We start from the raw sequence: 20690 nt of genomic DNA, 5'->3' as shown, positions 1-20690 counted from the left end.
TACAGAATGTAGATATAACCTTTGCGAACATTTTAAAGAAAAAAATATGTTAACACGACCCTCCGTTAAGGATATGATTTTTTAAGTAACATGACCTCCGAAAATATGGCCGAAATGCTATGTTATTTCTGTTGATTACGCTTCACTGCTCAGCATTGTTTGTCATCGATTGAAGATATCTACCGCAGCCAGCGTGAAAAAGGCCTATTATTATGAATGAGTATACCTGATTTATTATTGTGATTGTTATGATTATGATTATTATTATACCATTACAATCATTATTTACAAGGATTATTATGGTTATTATGATCATGATTATTATAGTATTACTGTATTATGATAACTTAGTTTGATTGATAATGATGATTATGATTATTATTAGGATTATGATGAGCACTCTGATTTTTATTTTAATGATTGATTACTGTATTATAATTTTGTTATGACTTTTTATATTATAATTTTTATGTTTATGATATCTATTATGGTTATTTATGTTTTATGATAATTATTTTGATTATTTTGATCATCTTTATTGACAATACATTTTTTTAAAATGGGAAAGCAAGAGTAGGGGATTGTCTCCCATTGTACTGCCCAATCACCACCAGAAGGACCCCACTGGAAATTTAATAAGTCTTCTTCTAGACTTTCGTGGGCTGTCCTTATCCTTCGAATAAATCCAATCCAATCCAACAGTTTGCCCTCCAATTCGAGACCACTTTTGGAACGTGAAAATTTGAGGTGGTCTCGGGTATGGTCTCCAATTAGAGGGCTAGCTTTGTGTACAAGGTTGAAGATTGCTATTTGGGTCTTTAGAAAAGTGGTCTCGAATTTAGAGGGTGCGGAATTAGAAGGGTCTTGAATTAGAGGATTCACTGTAAAAAGAAACACTTGTAAAACCACAATAAGCATCATCTCTTGAGATGGAAATCAATATGTCTGACATACTCAGGAAAACTATGATGAGATAAGATGCAGATATATGAAATGCTCGGTTGTCACCATGAGTTAGTGGAGATGCTGATGAAGACCTCGGACATCAAACTAAATTATGTGGTGAGGCTAGGTTTTGTTATTGAAATGGGTGGTTGCTACAATTTTCAAAGTTTTGAATACGAAGAATAATATTTGGAGTACAGCAGATTCCTTGTTTAGTTGGCAGATAGTAGTTATTGAAGGATAGGAGTGATGTGATAGCTCCCGTACATCGAAATGTTTAGGCTGTATTATTGTTTTACTGTAAGACGACGACCATTACCGTTGATAAACTAGATTTAAGTGATTTTGATATTTAATATTTAGATAGGCCCATACTACTCTATTCAGAGAATCAAGTGTGTGTACTGACATGATTTACAGTAGTTAGTGATTTTAGTCAAAACATTACTGTAGTTTCAACAAAATTTAATCCGGAAACATGGTTGGATGTGTGTACTCTCTTTCTTATCTTAGCAGCACCTTGACGTATTGTAGTTTTTTTTTTAGGCTTGAAAAATTGAAAGATTAGACAAGACAAACTTAGTTTGATGAACATTGCATTTTTAGAATAAGGTGACAACTGTATAGTGATATTAGATGATTTGTATTTCCGGGCTTGGGTAGAAATAACAAGGAAGTATATAGTAAGTAGCATTTTAATGAACATTTAGATCTACGGCAAACACTCATTCATTTGATAATTTTCGTGAGTATTGAAACGATAGGTCCCTATTATATTTCCATACTTCTTCGCAAGTCGCTTAACTTGTATACCTACCCTTTACTTGTATATTATGCTTAGATTTATAGCTCAATATTTTCTGTTAGCAGTAAGGGCAGATATTGTGTTATGTTTATAAAGCTGTAAATAAAATATTTTGTCATATGGTACCTAATTTTTTTTGCACCATAAATATAAACATTTTATTATTCTAGTATGCTAATAATAATTTAATTTAAAATATTAACAAATAATTATTAATTTCTTTTTTTTTTTTTTGGTCAGATAGTTCTGCAGATGATTCTCAGTGACTTCAGTGTTTCCTAAAAGGCTGAAAAATGTCCACAAGTAAACCCACCGAGAAATTAAAGACTCGCGGGCTCAAAGGTCTTTTTGTCCGTACCGGTGAACGCCTTAGCAAACCCCGACAAAGAACCCAGTCTGAATCTGAGTGGGTGTGGGTTTGAGAAGGGAGTTCCCCCTTCCGTATGTAAGAAAAAAATAGAAAATAATTACCTTTAGAGTGCATTTAAAAGTGTGTTTAAATGTAGGCATTTTTTTTTAGTTTTTAGTGTTGAATTAGCTATCACAAAGATAAGTTGTACTGCGCATGGCTACGGTTGTTTACTCACATTATTTTTTCTAGGCTATGAGTGCAAATTCTACTCTCTGTCCTCCGAATCGAGGGATGTTTTAAAGCTTACTGTATTTTGTTGACTATTAAAATTTAACTTGTGGTGTTAATAACAAATCTTTACAGTATTTTTGAATTACTTACAGTATAACCGGTTACGAATAAAAACAATATCTCGGCTCGGGGAACTGAATCTCAAGTTTTGCAGAGCCACATACATGCGTTGCTCTTAAACGCAAGTAGCACTAGAGCCTAGTTGGAATATTTATAAAATTTAACTTTTGTTTTACAATATAATTCTTCTATACAGTAATATATTATTTTATTAATTATTACTTTATTATACATTCAACGCTTATCTGAAATCATCGTTATTGGTGGATTCGCTAAAGAAGGTATGGTATAAAAAAGGTCTTGATTTACCGGCCTGTATCGAATATTAGTCATAAAGGCCTATACAAAATATTATTAGTGTATCACCCTATCTAGGCTGGAAAAGTGATGATGGAGGGAGGGTTTTTAAATTTTTTTTATTTTGCTGAAGCCGATTATCACCCTTGGGTTGTTTCCTGGTGCATTGATTTTCAAAGTAAAACATGATTTAGCAATATTTACTATTTAATTTTAAAAAATGAAAAAAAAAAAAAAAAAATTCAGTACTATAGAAAACATTTGCGCGAGGGTGATAAAACTAATAATTTTTTTTATTGGGCCTAAAACATAAGAAATTATTTAATCTTACCTGGTAATTGTTGAAAATGTGCTTAAAGATACAGTTTTCAAATGATCTTGTAGTCTAAGAAAGTTTTCTACCAAGCTTGGTTGGAACATGGAACTACAGTATAATGATGTCCCTGCTTGGAAAATCCTAATTAAAAGCATCAAAAAACCACTTTCCTCAAATTTGATTGGCCAATTGATAAAATTACCTAATTTACATTACTGTATTTGTTTATCTAAATCTTAATCCTTTAATTATGCAATTTTAGCACTCCCATACTTGTTAATTGTTTATACCACATAAACATCAACTTGTTTTAATATCTTCCTTGGTCCCAATTAAATTTATCAATTGATGCAGGTGTATATTCCAAAAAAGTTTATTGGGCACCATGTTGTAATATGGTAATTAAATTTACACTTTTTTTAAAGTCAAAGTCATGTAATTTAATGGTCAAAAATACAACATGGTAATTGAAAATTATAATTGACTTCCTTGGTCTGCAAAGTAAAATATAAAATATTGAAACATTAATGAAAGGCGAACAGTCATAATATTTATTTTGGTACTGGTTATTTGGTTAGATAAATTATTTAACTTGAAATCTTGTAAATGTGTCTGTAATGTTTTGACACTAGGAGTACAGTTACTACTGTAGTACAGTATTAGTAAAATGTTTTGATAACATAAAATTACATTGTGGTAAATTGTAGGTGCATTGAACTTTGCCATATAACAGCTAAAAATGCCCAGACCACCGAAGTCTAATACCCCATTCAGACTAGCTTCACATTGCGATCGGTTGTAGCAATTGCGACACCCAATCGAACCCAATCGCAAAGTAAAATTGTGTCTGAAAGCTACTATAGTAGTCGATAAGTAATCGATTTTGCAATTGTTACCCGTTGCGATTGGGTGCTACAATCTTTTTTACTCCCAATTACCACGGAATCCGATCGCAACAGATTCCACAGGCACTGATTGGCTAAGGTCAAACAAAACAGGATGACCTATATCGTTATTAGTGATGTAAAGTATCAAAGTAAAAAAGTGTCTGAATGCTGTCAAAGTTTGCGAATGGTTGCGAACAATTTGGATTATAGCTGTTTACCATCGCAACCAGTCGCAATGCAAAGTCTATAGAGTATAAGGGTCCTTCCCCTTCATCTTCTCAGGGCATTTTCATACCTTGACCCCAAACCGGGAGGTCCATGGTCACCTGGTCCCCAGCACAAGGTTTCTTGCTTTGCTCGCAAACATAACGCTTGCCATTAGAATTGACCTGATACCAATGGTCTCTTTATTCAATCATTTATTTTTCATATCTATGCCTTCATTTATTTATTTATTTTTTTCATACATTCATTCATGGCAATTGTTTATACATTCATTTATTTATTCATTCATTCATTCATAAATAAATAAATAAATAAATTAATTAATTCATTCATTCATGTATTCATTCATTCATTCTTTCATTTATTTATTCATAGAAATTATTGATACACTCATTTATTTAATTATATATTCGTACATTAATTAATTCATTCATTGATTCATGCATTGATTGATTGATTAATTGATTGATTGATTGATTCATTCATTCATTCATTGTTTGTTCATTAGTTCATTTTATAATATTTTTAAGTAACTTAAAACAACTGGGAGATGATCATTAGCATAAATGCATACAAACCAACATAATACAATAATAATATCATCGTCTTTCAACTTTATAAATGGGATTAATATAACGTAAAATTGAGATTTGTGTTTAAAAATGTGTTATAAATTTATTCATTGACACCATATAACAATTTGAATTATTCCAACTTGTTTTGACACTGTTGGATTATGGCATGAAAGAGTTAAGATGTACAGATTACTACGTTGTACAAGAGTGCCACTGTTCCATGATTGGCTGAATTATCATCATGGGGACAGTGTGATTACATCGCGTCTTGCTTCAAAGCTTTTTGGACAAGGAAACGAACCTAATGTGTGATTTGTGCTTAGTACTCAGAGCATGGAGATTTTGTTTATGTCCTTCTCAAGTTCAAACGCATTAATACATTACATTAGACTGTACAGTGTAATACTATCAGACTTTATAAAAATGCTATCACAGGGACTACCAGTTGAGATGATATGCAATAAAATTGTTGGTCATGCCCATGAAGAACATCAATACTATTAATGTATTATTCACTATAATGAGTATGAAGGTACAGTAAGGTACTTACTGGTTGCGTCTACTGCACCGGGGGTGGGGGGCAGTAGACGCTTTGTTATCGTCTGGCAATTGACCTTGTAAGATTAAAGAGTGAATCTGTTGGAGGAATGATGAGATGGGTCATGAGCTGAGGATAAAAATGAAAAGTAAAAATTTACAAAATATAATACCATGCTAGATAGGACCTTTCCTAGAATGCTCACTAAAAATTGATTGGCCTAGGGTACTGTAAGACGACTGGTTTGTAGGCTAGTATTTGTAATTATACTCACTACAGTGCTGTACTAGGATTCCTACTTCGTTTTCTGCAACATTTAAGCAATGGTTTGTTTTGTCTAAATAACTATTTTCATATTTAATGTTCATTCGTCATCAACAATATTTGGAACACGTTGTTTCTCTTTGAATCCACTTTGCTCAAAACTATGACAAACGATTTTTCGGTCCTCGGAAGTCATGTGAGCAGCTTCATTTATGTTGTTGCATCAAAACACACGTTGTTGGTGGTGAACTGTTCGAAACTTGCTGTACGACGTCTGGATGTTCCCGGTGGCTGGTAAGGTTTATGGAAAGAATGATACCCCAATGTTATGATTTTCAAATAAAAACTTGTGAAATTAATGTGTGAGTTAAAAGTAGCCAAGCAGTAGACACACACTCCCACTGGGAACCTTTTTTTTTTAAATTGTCAACGAAAACTACTGTCCACAAAGTTACAAGTTTTTAATATTTATTAAAATATGTGTTATTCAGACTATTAAATGCATTTCAACAACCATTTCGGAATTTTTTTTTTCCCAATTTTAAATAGTGTTAGATTTCAATCTAACAATAATTATGCATACCTTTCATGTAAAATGTAGACCTAGCCTATACTTATGATCTAAAATTATCGACTTTGTGTTGTTTCATCGATCATGTCTATGTATATTGGTATGTTTGTCTGATATTTTTCATTTTATAGTACAGTACCTTTCAAATGCATCATGCTCAAGAATTTCATCTCTGCTTGTTTGAATTATGACATCAAATTACATCTCATCTTATTGTTGACTTTACTTTATATCTTACCATAATATTATCAATGCATTACGTGCGTGTATTTGATAGACGAATAATGTGTCATAGTCTATCCTCACTATCATCATGTAATTCGTTGTTTGATATGCATTATACTAGATCTCACCAGTAGCGAAATAATTTTAACGTATTCTGGTAGTGCACACTTGTCTATAATATATTTTAAATATATAAGGGGAATCCCCAAATTTGCATGGCTACCAGTAACTATAAGATGTGGATCAAAAAATGGAACAACAGTTGGAAAAAAATGACAAGTAAATATTTATGAAAGGATAACAAGGGTATTAATAGACAGTACCGTGTTCCCAATGCCGTAGCCAGGATTTTCAAACTGTGCGGGACAATATCAGGGTGGACTCACTTTTCGTGTAAATTCAAATAATGCAGACCCACTTTCTTAAAATTTAACCCATTTTACCCAAAAATATGGACCCATTTTCTTAAAATTTTTGCCAATTTTAGGCTAAATATAAGAAATCTGGACACATTTTTCAAAAAAGTGGACTCATTTTATGCATAAAATTGCATAATTTGGAACATAATTTTTGAATATGTGGACCCATTCTTTGTTGACCCATTAGAAAAAGTGTGTGGGACTCTCCCAACTGTCCCAATAGGTGGCTACGGCATTGTGTGCTACTCATTGTTTTACATCTGAAATTCTGTATTATTTTCTCTTCTGAACATATTCTGCACAACTAGAAAAGGTTCCACAAAATAGCAATTAAAAAAAAACAAAAAAACGTAATTTATTAATGACATTTAGTAATGCGTAAAAATGTAATTTATTATTGGACTTTCAATTTGTACCTTTAATGGATACGCTGAAATTGTTGCTAACTATTAGCATTCTTGGAGAATTTAATTTAGGCTGCTACAAAACATGATTGAAATTTTTTCTCATGCGTATATCAATTTCAAAGGTGAACACACTGTCCCAGATTATATTCTTTAGGATAATGATTTTGTGTGTATGAAAGTGAAATAGATAAAATGGGACAGTTGACATGAAGATGCATTGTGACTAAACTTCTAGCTGATTTGCAGTTGGCAAAGCCAGGATTTCCCAAAAAGGGGGGGGGGGGCCTGAACTAATAAAAAGCAAAAATAGGGATAGGTCGTATCAATGGCTATGACTACACCATATATATTAGTTGTATGTCTAAAGTAACTTACAGTATTTGCCATTTATTTCCATTAATTTACTATTGTCTATTACTTCAGGCAAATCTGCCTGCACAACCGCTTAAATCATCACCAGGATTTCGGGAGTTGGCCCAACTCTTGGCATATTCGCGTTAGAAGGGCCACGCACCCCGGTAACCCCGGAGGACTACAAGTTGTTGCGTGGTGCACAAAGGCAGTGCAAACGACTGACGACACAATGTGTAGAGCTGCAACCGCAGTAGGTTTTGAGAGCTGTGGCAGCATAGTGACAAACTGCGAAAGCTTCCATCGCACACAAACCTGACAGGGAACCCTGACTGCACAGCCTGTCACAGCCTGTGTGAATGACACAGGTCCTTATGGTTATATAATCGGGGATGGGTCGTGGGCCACGATAGCAGCATGGTCAAAGGTACTCAGCAAAGTGTATACTGTGTCCAACTTTAGATTATACAAAAAGTCGGGAGATTCGAGAGACGTTAACTGTATAATTCGTATCAATGGCTATGACTGCACCATATATATTAGTTGTATGTCTAAAGTAACTTACAGTATTTGCCATTTATTTCCATTAATTTACTATTGTCGATTACTTCAGGCAAATCTGCCTGCACAACCGCTTAAATCATCACCAGGATTTCGGGAGTTAGCCCAACTCTTGGCATATTCGCGTTAGAAGGGCCACGCACCCCGGTAACCCCGGAGGACTACAAGTTGTTGCGTGGTGCACAAAGGCAGTGCAAACGACTGACGACACAATGTGTAGAGCTGCAACCGCAGTAGGCTTTGAGAGCTGTGGCAGCATAGTGACAAACTGCGAAAGCTTCCATCGCACACAAACCTGACAGGGAACCCTGACTGCACAGCCTGTCACAGCCTGTGTGAATGACACAGGTCCTTATGGTTATATAATCGGGGATGGGTCGTGGGCCACGATAGCAGCATGGTCAAAGGTACTCAGCAAAGTGTATACGGTATCCAACTTTAGATTATACAAAAAGTCGGGAGATTCGAGAGACATTAACTGTATAATCTTTCAAAACAGAATGAGGCGTGGTTTGCGGGATCGCTTGAGCTTGTCGCCAAGGCCGACTTTACCATTTTTATTTCGAGGGTTGTTCTCTTCTGGGGTGAATAGGCAATTAGTTTCTCCAGTCATTTAAACCAGTTAAGTATCCACTCTTTAGACTATGTATATAACTAAATTGGTTTGCATAATTTTTTTTCATGTTTGAACAAAAAGTGGAGAGGGAAATGGTGCTCAGGCACTGTAAACCCCCCCCCCCTCCTCCTGGCTTGTCTTGCCATTATCAGAATTCATCTGTTGAATTGAGTGTTTGATTGTTTATTGCAACAAATTTAGCTTCTGTCAATGAATAATTACTGTACCTATCAGATTGACTAATAACTACTATACATATCAGTGTCATCAATTATGCTAGACAGTGAGTTAGTAATTTAAATTACAGAGATGCTTTTGACAAGGAGGAGAAAACTTGATATCACTGGCGAATGAAAAAGCAAAAAAGAAAACATATTTCAAAATTATATATTTTTTTTTATGAGCCATTATGACCCAACAGCAAGTGCCTTCACCTCATTAAATACTGTGTGATGTTCTGCAAAGTGCCTTTATTAGGATAAGTAGTGGAATTGTATTTTTTTAATATTTTTTTCCAGGAATGATCCTATTTTTCAGGTTTTAGTCGGAATTGATCCCAGGGTCAATAAATGATCAGATGGCAAAAATATCCACCAGGATCTACAGGGCCTAATACGTACTAGAATGTAAGGAATAGGAGAAATTTGCAATACAGTACTATATAAAAATGAAGGAAACTATAATTAGAGTTGGGAAATGATTAGGCATGAAAGAGAGAAGAATAGCTGGGAGAAAGTGGGATACACAGGGACAAATTTAAGGTGGTCTTTTTTTTTTTTTAGTAATTCCGGTGCTTAAAAAGTTCCCATTTTTTTATGAGCTGCAGTAAAACAACATTCTGATTCTAAAATCCATTTTTTTTTTCCAAAAGTTCTACTTTAACTAGAGTTTATTAATGATTGACTACAGTACTATGTTATTTGAGCAGCATTAAGAATTTAGAACTAGAGGAGGTACAGAAGGGGGAACAAGAATATTGGTGGGTTTAGTCTGGCTGGGAAATATTGAATGACGGAAAGAAACTAATAGCTGAAATGCAAATTAATATCAAGTGAGGATATATTAATTCCGTAGATTGTTAACATGCTTTCATCACTAGCTGATTGGAGCTATGTACTTTCAACAGCCTAACACTCTCATGTGAACCAGCCTTGCTGGGCTTTGACCCACATTATCCAATCCACTCTGGTCAATATGGATGTACTGTAGTTAAGCAATACTATCCTCAATGACTGACATTAAAAGCTGACCTGGGAAAAACAGTGCAAGTGACCTAAGGTATTTAAATACCCCTGGACAGCAACAGTGTTGAAATTTATACAATGTCAACACAACTGATGATAAGCTATGTCAACAAATGGTGTGCTCTAGATAAACAATATAGCCTAATATTTATATTGTCATGTTAAATTGTCACCATCTTGCCTTTAATTAGCACCTTAATATTCATATTCTAGTAATTAGTTTTGATGTATACAGTTTCAACTATAAAAGAGAGAATTATATCACTTAGGTATTCTTTAATAAAATCTAAATTCAAACCTATTATATTGAACACTTAATAAATTAAATATATAAAAATAGATACACTTGTTGATATTGTTATACTAAATATACCACAGTGCTTTCAGGAAATATAAAAAGAGAAAGCAAAGAGAATGGACCAATTAAACGGCAGTTGTTTGTGTACATAGGTCACTAGGAATTTAGTGGAGTATTGCCAGAGTTACAGTCAGGCTCTGTGGGTAAAACAATTTTTTTTATGTTGTACAACTGATTTTTGTAAGACATGAAAAGGGTGATTTAAATACTGCACTTCCCCCAGTTTTTAAATATTCAAAAATCTTTATCTCACTTAGAAAAATCAATTAGTAACATATCAAATATTTTTGGTCCATGCAAGGTGGACACCAGAACCTTACTGCTGTTGTTGTTGGTACTGTATTACCAACCAAACTTCAAAAGCATACAGTGCTGCCAGTTTTGAACAGACATGCAAGAAAATTTGTACACTATAACTGGAGGTTATTTCCAACAAACGTTCATGGCCCTTTTTTAAAGTTTGAACCCAGGGTTCCCCTACACCTTCAAAACAAAACAGAGGTTTCAGCAAGCACTGTACATTACTGCTATTACCATTAATAGGGCACGTCGCAGGGATGGTGCGATCAGTTAAGGATGTGTTCTAAAGAATCAAAAGTGAGTTCGAATCACGTCTTGGTATTCAATTTACATTATTTTTTTCAATTTCAAGGCATTTTTGAATTTTCTTTAAATTATTTTTATTATGACCCCTTGCCGCAAACCCAATATAATAAATTGCACCACTGTGTACTTGTATTTAAGCATAGAGGATATTTCGTCTATGATTTAAGCGTGATTTAATAGTGTCAACAAAAAGCCTCGTTTTAAAGGTGCATACATAAAGCGTTAAACGCTGAGTAGAGGTAACCTCAGTTTAACATGCGGACCGGTAAGTGGTCACTCTTGTTTCTCTTCCATAGCCTGACTTTAAGTTTAATTTTTTAAAGGAAAATATTGTTAAGTAAAGCTTCATATAAATTATGAGTGAATTTCTTTACTGGATGAATAAAGTATATCGTATTTTAGTAATTAAATATTATAATTATATATTAAATTCAGATCACACTGTACTTGATAAATCACAAAGTCAAAATATAGTATTGTTGTTATTCAGGGCTGTGAAGATAGGATCAGTGATTCTTTAAATTGTTCTTGATATTTCAATCTAGTTGTTTATCTTGTTCCTTAACACTTCCTTTCTGGCTACACAATGACTTTGAACTTGTGCTCTGACCTCCAGGCAAGCCCTTTAATCGAACAAATGTATCCGTTAATTTTCATTTTCCCAGACTCATCATGCAGTTACAAAGAGAAACCAAGAAAAGAAATTTCCTATGGATTCATTTAGCTACGTTAATAATTTGTTATTGTTTCATGAAAATAATCTTTGGGTAAACTTTCATGTTTTATTCTCTTCGTGTTTTATCTAGTAATGAGAAAATGGAGACGTTTATTTTAATGTTTTATTAAAAATTTGAAACTGAACATTAAACTCTTCATCATCAAATCTGTTAACCCAAAGACTGAATTGATAATGACATACCTGTACAACCCCTCAGGGCATACCCATGATTGTACAAATGTGGATCAACTGGGATAAAGGGGGAAGAATCGGTTGAATCACAGTTTCAATTTTGTTGAATACTTTGGTATACTTTAGTGCCCAAGCAGTAGATTGCTGGTTAAAATGTTGATTGAAATGTAAAGATTTAAAATTCCTTTTAAAATAACAAATTTCATATTCAGTGCATTCCTGACTGCCTTAAAAATGTGGACCATTCCCTATTTGAATAGGTGGTATGCATATGCAATGCTGATTTTTCATCTACAGTACTTCACTAAAAGAATGCTTTTAAAATGTGTATTTTGAAAACTCAAATCTTTCAAGCAAACTTAAAAATTCCAATGATGGGAAGTATATACTACTTGGCACAATGCCAGGCTCTAGTCTCAACACCAATATTGTTAGTGTATGAGAATTAGGTCAGATCATGGAGGTATAGTGAGATTATACAAAAGCCAAAAGTTTTAAATTGTTTTTATTTGAATTGTTGATATAGTACACAGAATGTAAACAGACACACAAATACACATCCTCTCACCTTATTCACCCAAGCATCCCAACATATTGTTGTTTACTGAGCTGTCTTCTACTGAAGACACATGGCCAATTGGGATAGTACTGAACTGTACCTGTATTGGACAGGGAAGGGAAGTGGACCAGAATCAGTGGTGGCGCTCATATATCCCTGATAGGAGTGCCAGCGATTGGTTAATAGGGAACTTTCGATTGCATGACGAGAGTAGGATGTATAGAACGTAATGACGTCACATAAAATCAATCTGCGCATGCGCGAATGTAGAGTTCTTGCGGTCGTGTTGAATCTAGGACGCGATCTGGCCAAATCTACATATGCAGAGAACGTAGGACACCCGGTAGGACGGTCACGCATGAGTGAATCCATTCTAGCGTGGCATCATCGCGCAAATTGAAAGCTTCCTGATGATAGAAACACGCTCTAACTTGCTAAATGATCGAACCCAAAGACCATGGAATTAGAAGGGGGTGGGAGCATAGATTATTCAACTACCAAACCACAGCACAGACCTAAGATAAAGATAAGGAAAATCTTTCCGGCTGATATTGGAATAAGGGTTAATCCCGCTTAACCTCACATTACCAGCTTTTACCACATCCTCTTGCCTTAGTATGGTAGTACAGCATTAAAAGGTTAAAAATACTATAAGATTATATTTCTGTAATTCGTATAAAAAAAATAATCTTGTGAAGATTAGCTCACTTGTTATGTAGCCAATTGTTAATAAGGATGGGAAGGCCTTTAAGTTCGAGTCCTGATAGAAATTACATATATTATTCATTATCAATAATGAATATTTTTTAAACTGATGGAGGAATTTCTCTATTCCAAAGTTAATAATTATAAAAAACTTTTATGATAACTATTGTGTGTGGAATCCATAAGAATGAGAAAGGCCAAGGAATATCTAGCTACTCTAACCATATACACTATCTCAGTTGGTAGAGCATCCAAACAGTGATCAGAAGACTTAGGTTCAAATCCCTTGGTTGCAGTGTACTTTTCGCAAAAATGTATATATCTTTTTATTGCTGATTTGCGTTACATTTGGTTAAAACAGTAATAAAATTAATTTGCCAGAAAGGGGAAGGTTGCGTCATTCTATACAAATTATGAAGGTTGTCATAAAATATTACTGTAGCAAAAACTACCAGTAGTATTTTCAATAATTTTGCTAATAAAAAATGTACCAATTGTATTTTGTTTAATTTGTTTAGCCTTTGCACGCTATCAAGGATTTGTTTGTCAGATTCCACAGAGTATGTTTGATCAAACTTCGATTAGAGTAGCTTCGATACACTACTAAACTGTACACATAATGAAACTGTCCTAAAAGTGCCATATTTTCAATAAATTTGTTAATAGCAAAGCACCGTCGTACTTGATATAATAACTTGCTGTGTCCGAACCAGTGCCAATTTTTTGGTATATTTGCACTCCTACCTTAACTGCTTGACCACTCAAATTGCTCAAATGATATTGATTGATATTGATAAGATTAAATCTTGATTATTATCATCCCTGATTGGCCCATCTACTCAAGAGTATGTAATTGTAATCATTTTATTACATTGATCATTATCCAATCAGAATCATGGTTATATGACTCATGGTTATATGATTCATTTACTGAAACAGCTCCTCTACAGCCCCCCCCCCCCCTTCCTCCACACCCTCCCCCTTTCTTCCTCCTGACCATTTTTCTGTATTTTGTAATTAACAAAACAAATTGACCATGGTATCCTAATAATAATAATCTGCTTTTATATATATGGTACAGGAGCACAATCAGAATTGAAACATGATGTGTGTCATACTGGGCTTAATCTTAATACCATACTATTCCTAATAAAATAGAAACATCCATACTTTGGTATTGCAATTAAAGAATTCCCACCGACTCTTCACAAAACCAGTATTGGAACCACACATCAACTTATCTACCTTTACAAGAAAAGTTTAAAACCTAATTACATGAACCATAAAAGCTGAGCCTGGGTCAATTTATTTTGTTCCCCAGTGGACTGGTTACAGTTTAGTCTACTAGAAGTACTGTACTATGGAATTTCTTGAAATTAGCTCAGTGTTTCAGGCTAAAAGTTCATATCAAGTTTAGAGTGAATTTTTAGTATAGTAGTATAGTACTATATAAACAAATGAAGAATTAAATACCTGGATTAAGTCCAACCATTTTGAAGTCAAAGTACCAAATTTGTACTACAGAATTTATGAATAAAACATTTGTTATAGTAAAATAAATAGGGACAAATGTTTTAAAATGTCTTATGGTTAGTATGCCTATATCTATTTTGTTTATTTAGTAATGTCGGATCTGTAACCAACTGTATTTATTATTTAAAATAAATAGTGGATTTTCACTGCTGAGATTGTTGTAATAAGAACTGTATTTTTGTAATTACAAAATTAATTTTAATTAATTAAAAATAATAATACTGTAATAATAATAATAATAATAATGATAATAATGATAATAATAATAATAATAATAATTTATTTAGTTAAATAGAAAACCTGGTGTCACTCAGATAGATACAAAGCTGGGACAAACTCTAAATTGATAAAATATTTGAATAGTTTCATTTGGCGAAAACTCGCAGTAAAGTTTACGTCAAATTGTGCTTGGATTATTGATTAAACAGTTCTACAGTACAATCTAAATTTAAAATGTATTCACATCCTGCGTAGACTTAAATAAAAGTATAACAGTAAAATATGGTAAAAATTATGAAGAAAAACGTGAACGAAACTAAAATGAGAACAGTCCATAATAGCATGTCACTAAGTAATGATGTACTCAAAGGTTATTGCTTGGTATAAGTACCATATTTCCTTGTTTATAAGCCAACCCCAACTTATGAGTAATGTTTTATTTTAGTGCAATAAACAATATTTTGTTTCATTAGTACGGACATTCTGAGGTAGATATGTCTCAACAAATTTTCCCTGATTACAAGCCCTCACACTAATATTTTATTATTTTATTTTATTTATTTATTTTTTTACGTTTTCAAAAATGTGTCCTTCACATCCGACAGCAAGTACCAAAGACTAGTTCAGAATGGAAAGATGCTAATAAATTTATTCTCTACGAGTCTTGTAAAGTTGAACTTTCTTCAGTTAGGTGAAGAAACCCTGTTGTCATAGGATTTGAACACAGAACTTTATAATTAGCAGGCAGGCACCACAACCAACATGCTACAGCTTTAATACTTGCAGGACAGATTGAAACAAGTACAGCACCTGGCTTTCAATTCTAGGATCCGGGGTTCGAATCCTATCAAGTAAATTCTCACAACTAATACTAAACAACTCTAGTCCCTATGGGCCCATTGAAGCAATAAATATTCTGTGCATTTTGTGCATTATTCTGTATATTGCATACTTTACCGAAAACTGGATTCATGATTACCTTACCATCTGGATTAACCGCTATACTTTTGGCTGTAAATTGCTGGAGAGAATTCTGTAACCTAGATAAAGAATAGTTTAATGGGATAAGTGTTCTAAATTTGTATTGGTGACCATACAGTACTGTAACTACAAGGAGTTGTTAATTTCGTTATTCAGGAACACCTTCATGTTTGCTCCAACGGTGGTCCTGCCGTTAAGAAATTCTGTGCAATTATCTGGAAAACTCTACAGAATACAGCTCTTGTGTAGAGCTCGAACGCGCCCTAAACCGCATTTTGAAATTATTATATGGGACGTCATTCCATGACGGTTTAATTTCCTGATGTAGTGGTTATACAATTGTGCCTCAGATAGCAATTTTAAGTAAGGCCGAATTTTTAATTTCACATCCAGGATTTAAAATAATTTTTTGGTGAGGGTATTTACTATTACTATCCTACTAGTGGCTGGTAAATAATACAAATTGTTAATTTTTATTTTTCATAGAAAAATAATGCTGTTTTTGCAAAAATAGCAAGTAGTGAATAATTTCATGAGGTTTCAAAATTTGAAGAGGGTGGGGATATGAAACTACTGTAGCAATTAATTTTTTGTGGTCTAAAGATAAACCAAGTGTGAAATATATTGCATTGAAAATTTAGTATAGAAATACTGTATTATGTTGTCAGTAACTGTAAGTTAGACTCCATCAGATGCTCTGTGGAGTTATTTTTAAATATTTTACAGGGCTCTTTAAGCAAAATTTTATATTGTAAAGAATTTGTTTTTTGTTATTAAAGGGCCCCTATTCCTGAGGTGTTCCTGCCTCGTGTTCTTTTGTGCTTGTTTCTTATCTGTATTTCAGTTTTTGTAAATTTTAATGTTTTTGAGGCAAATAAATGAAATGAAATGAAATGAAAGAAACATCTCCATCCCAATTATTACTACTACTAGTACTATTATCATTATTATTAAATAATGATAAAACTATACTATACTATCAGGCACATTATAAATATGTGTTAGTTATGTTAATATTAAATAATGATATTGTAAGTACTAATCAGGTACAGTATAAATATTTGTGAGTTATGGTAATAGTGTGCTACATTTTCTCAGTAATGACAGGTCAGTGATCAGTCAAATATACATGTTAATCTTGGTATTGTGTAATTATTTGCTTTGCATATATATGCAAATTACAGACACTTTGTCTTAGCTAGATGTATACTGTAAACACATCCACAATAAGTCTCAATTTCATCAATGTGTATTGATACTGGTAGTGCTCATATGAAACTCCAGCTTGTCAGGTCAGGTATCCTGGTCTGGTGTTAAGTGACCAGGTTTTGAAAAGTTTGGGTTTCAATGACAGGATGTCGATCCATCAACAGAATTTTTATTTTTCATTTTAAAATTATCTTCTTCAGAGAAATAGTTGGCCCATCGGTGGTGGCTTCAACTCCCAGTCAAGGATTTGAAATTGTCTGTTCAATTCGCTTGTGTCCTTGGGCAAAGGCACTTTTATCTATGTTTGTCTCTCTACGCAGGAGTACAAATGGGTACCTAGTAGAATGTTTTGGTATTATTACAATTATTTACCTATAACTTATATAATTATTTATGTGGAACTGTGTGGCACAGCGTCAAAGCTCCTGACTTTTGATTAAAAAGTGTAAGTTTGAATCTGAGGTGGTCTTATTGCTTGTGTCCATGGGTAAGACACCCTCCACCATGAGTAAGACACCCTCCACCATGAGTACCTGGCAGTAGAGGCTACAGAAGTTTGCCAGCACATGGTCCAATGAGTCCAATAGGAGGTCCAATGGTTCTATTAGGAGGTCTAAACTAAGTAGAGCCTTGTTAAGGTCCAGGAGTAAAATCCATAGTGGGGTTCATAGGGAGAGATTTTATGGTTTAGGATTGCCGTAAATTGTGTTTTTTGTCCACAATATTTGGGATTGGCAATCAAAATAACATTTTTTAAGGGAATCACACTCATTGTAATGACATGAGGTGATTTTTTAACCACTTCAAAGAGACATTATTTTGCTCAGATTTATCTGGCGAGAGGGTATGCACCTTCTCTGGCCACTGGTCCTAATAGTATGTAATCGGGCAAATAAAGTTAATCACCTTTACAGAAGTTTTTACCATCAGTAGGCTTGAAGAAGCTTATCCCCGGTTCCATGTAGCGTGAAGTGTATGAGAGTGATATGCTCTACCTGGGTAGAACGCTGGTCCACTGCATGTTACACCCAGCAATTTGCTGAACCCACTGATACGACAGGGTAGACTGAAGCAATCTAGATAAAGCGCCTTGCTCAAGGACACAAGCGAAATGCACAGCAAAGGATTGAAGTTCTAACCTTGAGGTTGGGAAACCAAACCATTTCCACTGAAGAAAACTGCCTCCAAATACAAATTTATACCGTACTATATCTAAAATGTATTGTTGGGTTTTAGTCTACCGAGTATGTATCTTTGAATGTGTTTTTTAAAATAAATGTTTAGCACATTACATCATATGTCAAAAATCTCCTTTATAGTCGAGAATAAAAAATCTTAGATGTAGATAAAGAAAAACAGATTAAGCTTATAATAAAAGAATTAATTATAAAAAATAAATCTATCTTTTGTTGAGAGAATCTGATAGTGTTATGCATGTTTGGAAAATCTAGGCTTTTTGGTATGCATATGTTGAAAGGTCGGAACTGGCTCTGGTTTACCAAGCATTGAATGAATTATCTATTCTTACTATGTAGTTAATTTCCTTTAATTAGGGGGCTAAAGAATTTGTACATTCTAAAATTGTACTTGAGAAGAAATATAATACAGCAGAATTTTCTAGGTTAACTGTCTTACAGAAGTACCTGGTGTATAGTTGTCATAGTAACAGGTACCTGGTGAATAGTCGTCTTATTAACAGTGTTTGGGAGTGTGCGTCAAATATATAAATATAATGTTCGGTAGAATTACAGAGCAGTGACCTTTGATTTTCGTTACCGGCTAATATTTTTTAACTTTGAAATGTTCGACATATATTGTTAGTGTTAGCAGTATATATCCCAATATTATACTTTATAGAGTTTATGGTTTTATTACTTTCAGACTTTCAGAGTTTCATTGATATTAAAAAAAATATGACCTTATATGTAGAGTAATTATGAATTTGAACTCTGACCTTAGATTTTTTATTCCATATTTTAGGTAGGTAATTTTTTGTTCTGACTTTCAATTGAAAGCATTAAAAAAGTTACTTAAAATAGCGTATGCATGGCTGGCTCTGGCAAAACCTGCCATTTGTCGCAATTTCTGATTTCGCACAAGCACCCAAACGTTTGTGAAATTAGGATTTTGAACATTATCAGGTTTTTGCATTTTTTAAGAGAAGATAAATTGAAGAAAATTTCTGCAAAATATCACCAAATCTTACAGGGCATAATACGCAATATTAAAAATAGTTATTTAAATAATTAAAAAATACAATTTAATATTGATAAACTTTATTGAATTTTAAATCTTTTGAAAGCTATTTTCTCAAAGCCTATATGGCTGATATCAATATATATACTTTGGTAATACGTAACCAATTTCCATTAAATAAACACTGTTGTAAGGAAGAATTCATGAAGGATATGAAAATACCAAAACCTCAATTTTGAAATTTTTTGAGAAACGGTTGGTTTTGCCAGAGTTTTTCACATACAATAAGCAATTTAGATATTGTGTATTATGCCCTGTTGTTCATTTTATCTATAATTCATTTGACCAAAATATACCACACATTCAAATGATACAATATTTTTTTTTAAAGAATTTTGTATACACTTTTACCAAAAAAATTAGGCTACAGGAACTTTAGTCATCCCTCCCCCTACTCTCCCCCCCCCCCTTTACATTGCATTTAATACACAGATGTTCTTATGCATGCAACTTTGAAAGGAACGGATTACTTTAATTAGTGTTTGAATCAACTACGTAACTTTAAACAACCATCATATTTTTTTAATAATGCAGTGTCTAATCCTCTATGATCGTCTCCTTGCATGCCTTAAACTGCCAGCTAACACCTAAAATTTTGTCTCTTCGATATAAAACTTTTATAGTCAATGTTCTTTTTTTTCAGTGAAGACCAGTTGTGACCAGGGGATACACCTAGAGAAACGGTGGAAGTTTTGGCCAAACAGTTAAAAACTGCCTCAGTGTCACATTTTTGAAAGTGTGAACAATTATTAAATTTTAAGCCGGCCCAAAGGGGACCCAGATTTGATCCGACTTTGAAGCCGGTTCAGGTCCCACAATGCCAGACCTAGGCCAACTCATCTTCATATCTGAACCTACTGTAAACTGAACATTAGCTGCCAAGATCACCTTCTGTCTCTTATACACATCTAGATGTGTATAAGAGACAGACATTATACATATATTTTTGATTATTAAGCAGTACTTACATATTTACATTTATGTGTGGGAGCGTGAGGCAGACCTCGAATACGCGAGTCTCACGCCGAATGTGTGAGCCTTGACGTGTATATAGGGATTTGATTCTATAGGATCCTGGGATTTGTATTTTTTACCCTGGGATTTGGTTCTAAGAACGTAGGATTTGATACTAGAACCCTAGGATTTGATTCTGAACCCTTGAATTTGATTCTAAGACCCTGGGATTTGGTTACTATAACCCTGAGATTTGGTTTCAACACCCTGTGCTTTGATTCTAGAACCCAGGACTTTGGTTGTAGAACTGTGGGATGTGGTTGCACCCTGTGATTTGATTCAGAAGCTTGGGATTTAGTTCAAGCACATTCATATAAAGAATTCTAGACTAACTTTGTTCTAAGTAGCGTCTCCTAAGCCTCGTTTTCATAATTGGAGCAACGGTTGTAAG

Source organism: Anneissia japonica, unplaced genomic scaffold (assembly GCF_011630105.1).
Source record: "Anneissia japonica isolate Jap-2015-1 unplaced genomic scaffold, ASM1163010v1 scaffold288116_len470923_cov172, whole genome shotgun sequence".
Taxonomy (NCBI): domain Eukaryota; kingdom Metazoa; phylum Echinodermata; class Crinoidea; order Comatulida; family Comatulidae; genus Anneissia; species Anneissia japonica.
This window is presented reverse-complemented; position numbering follows the sequence as displayed.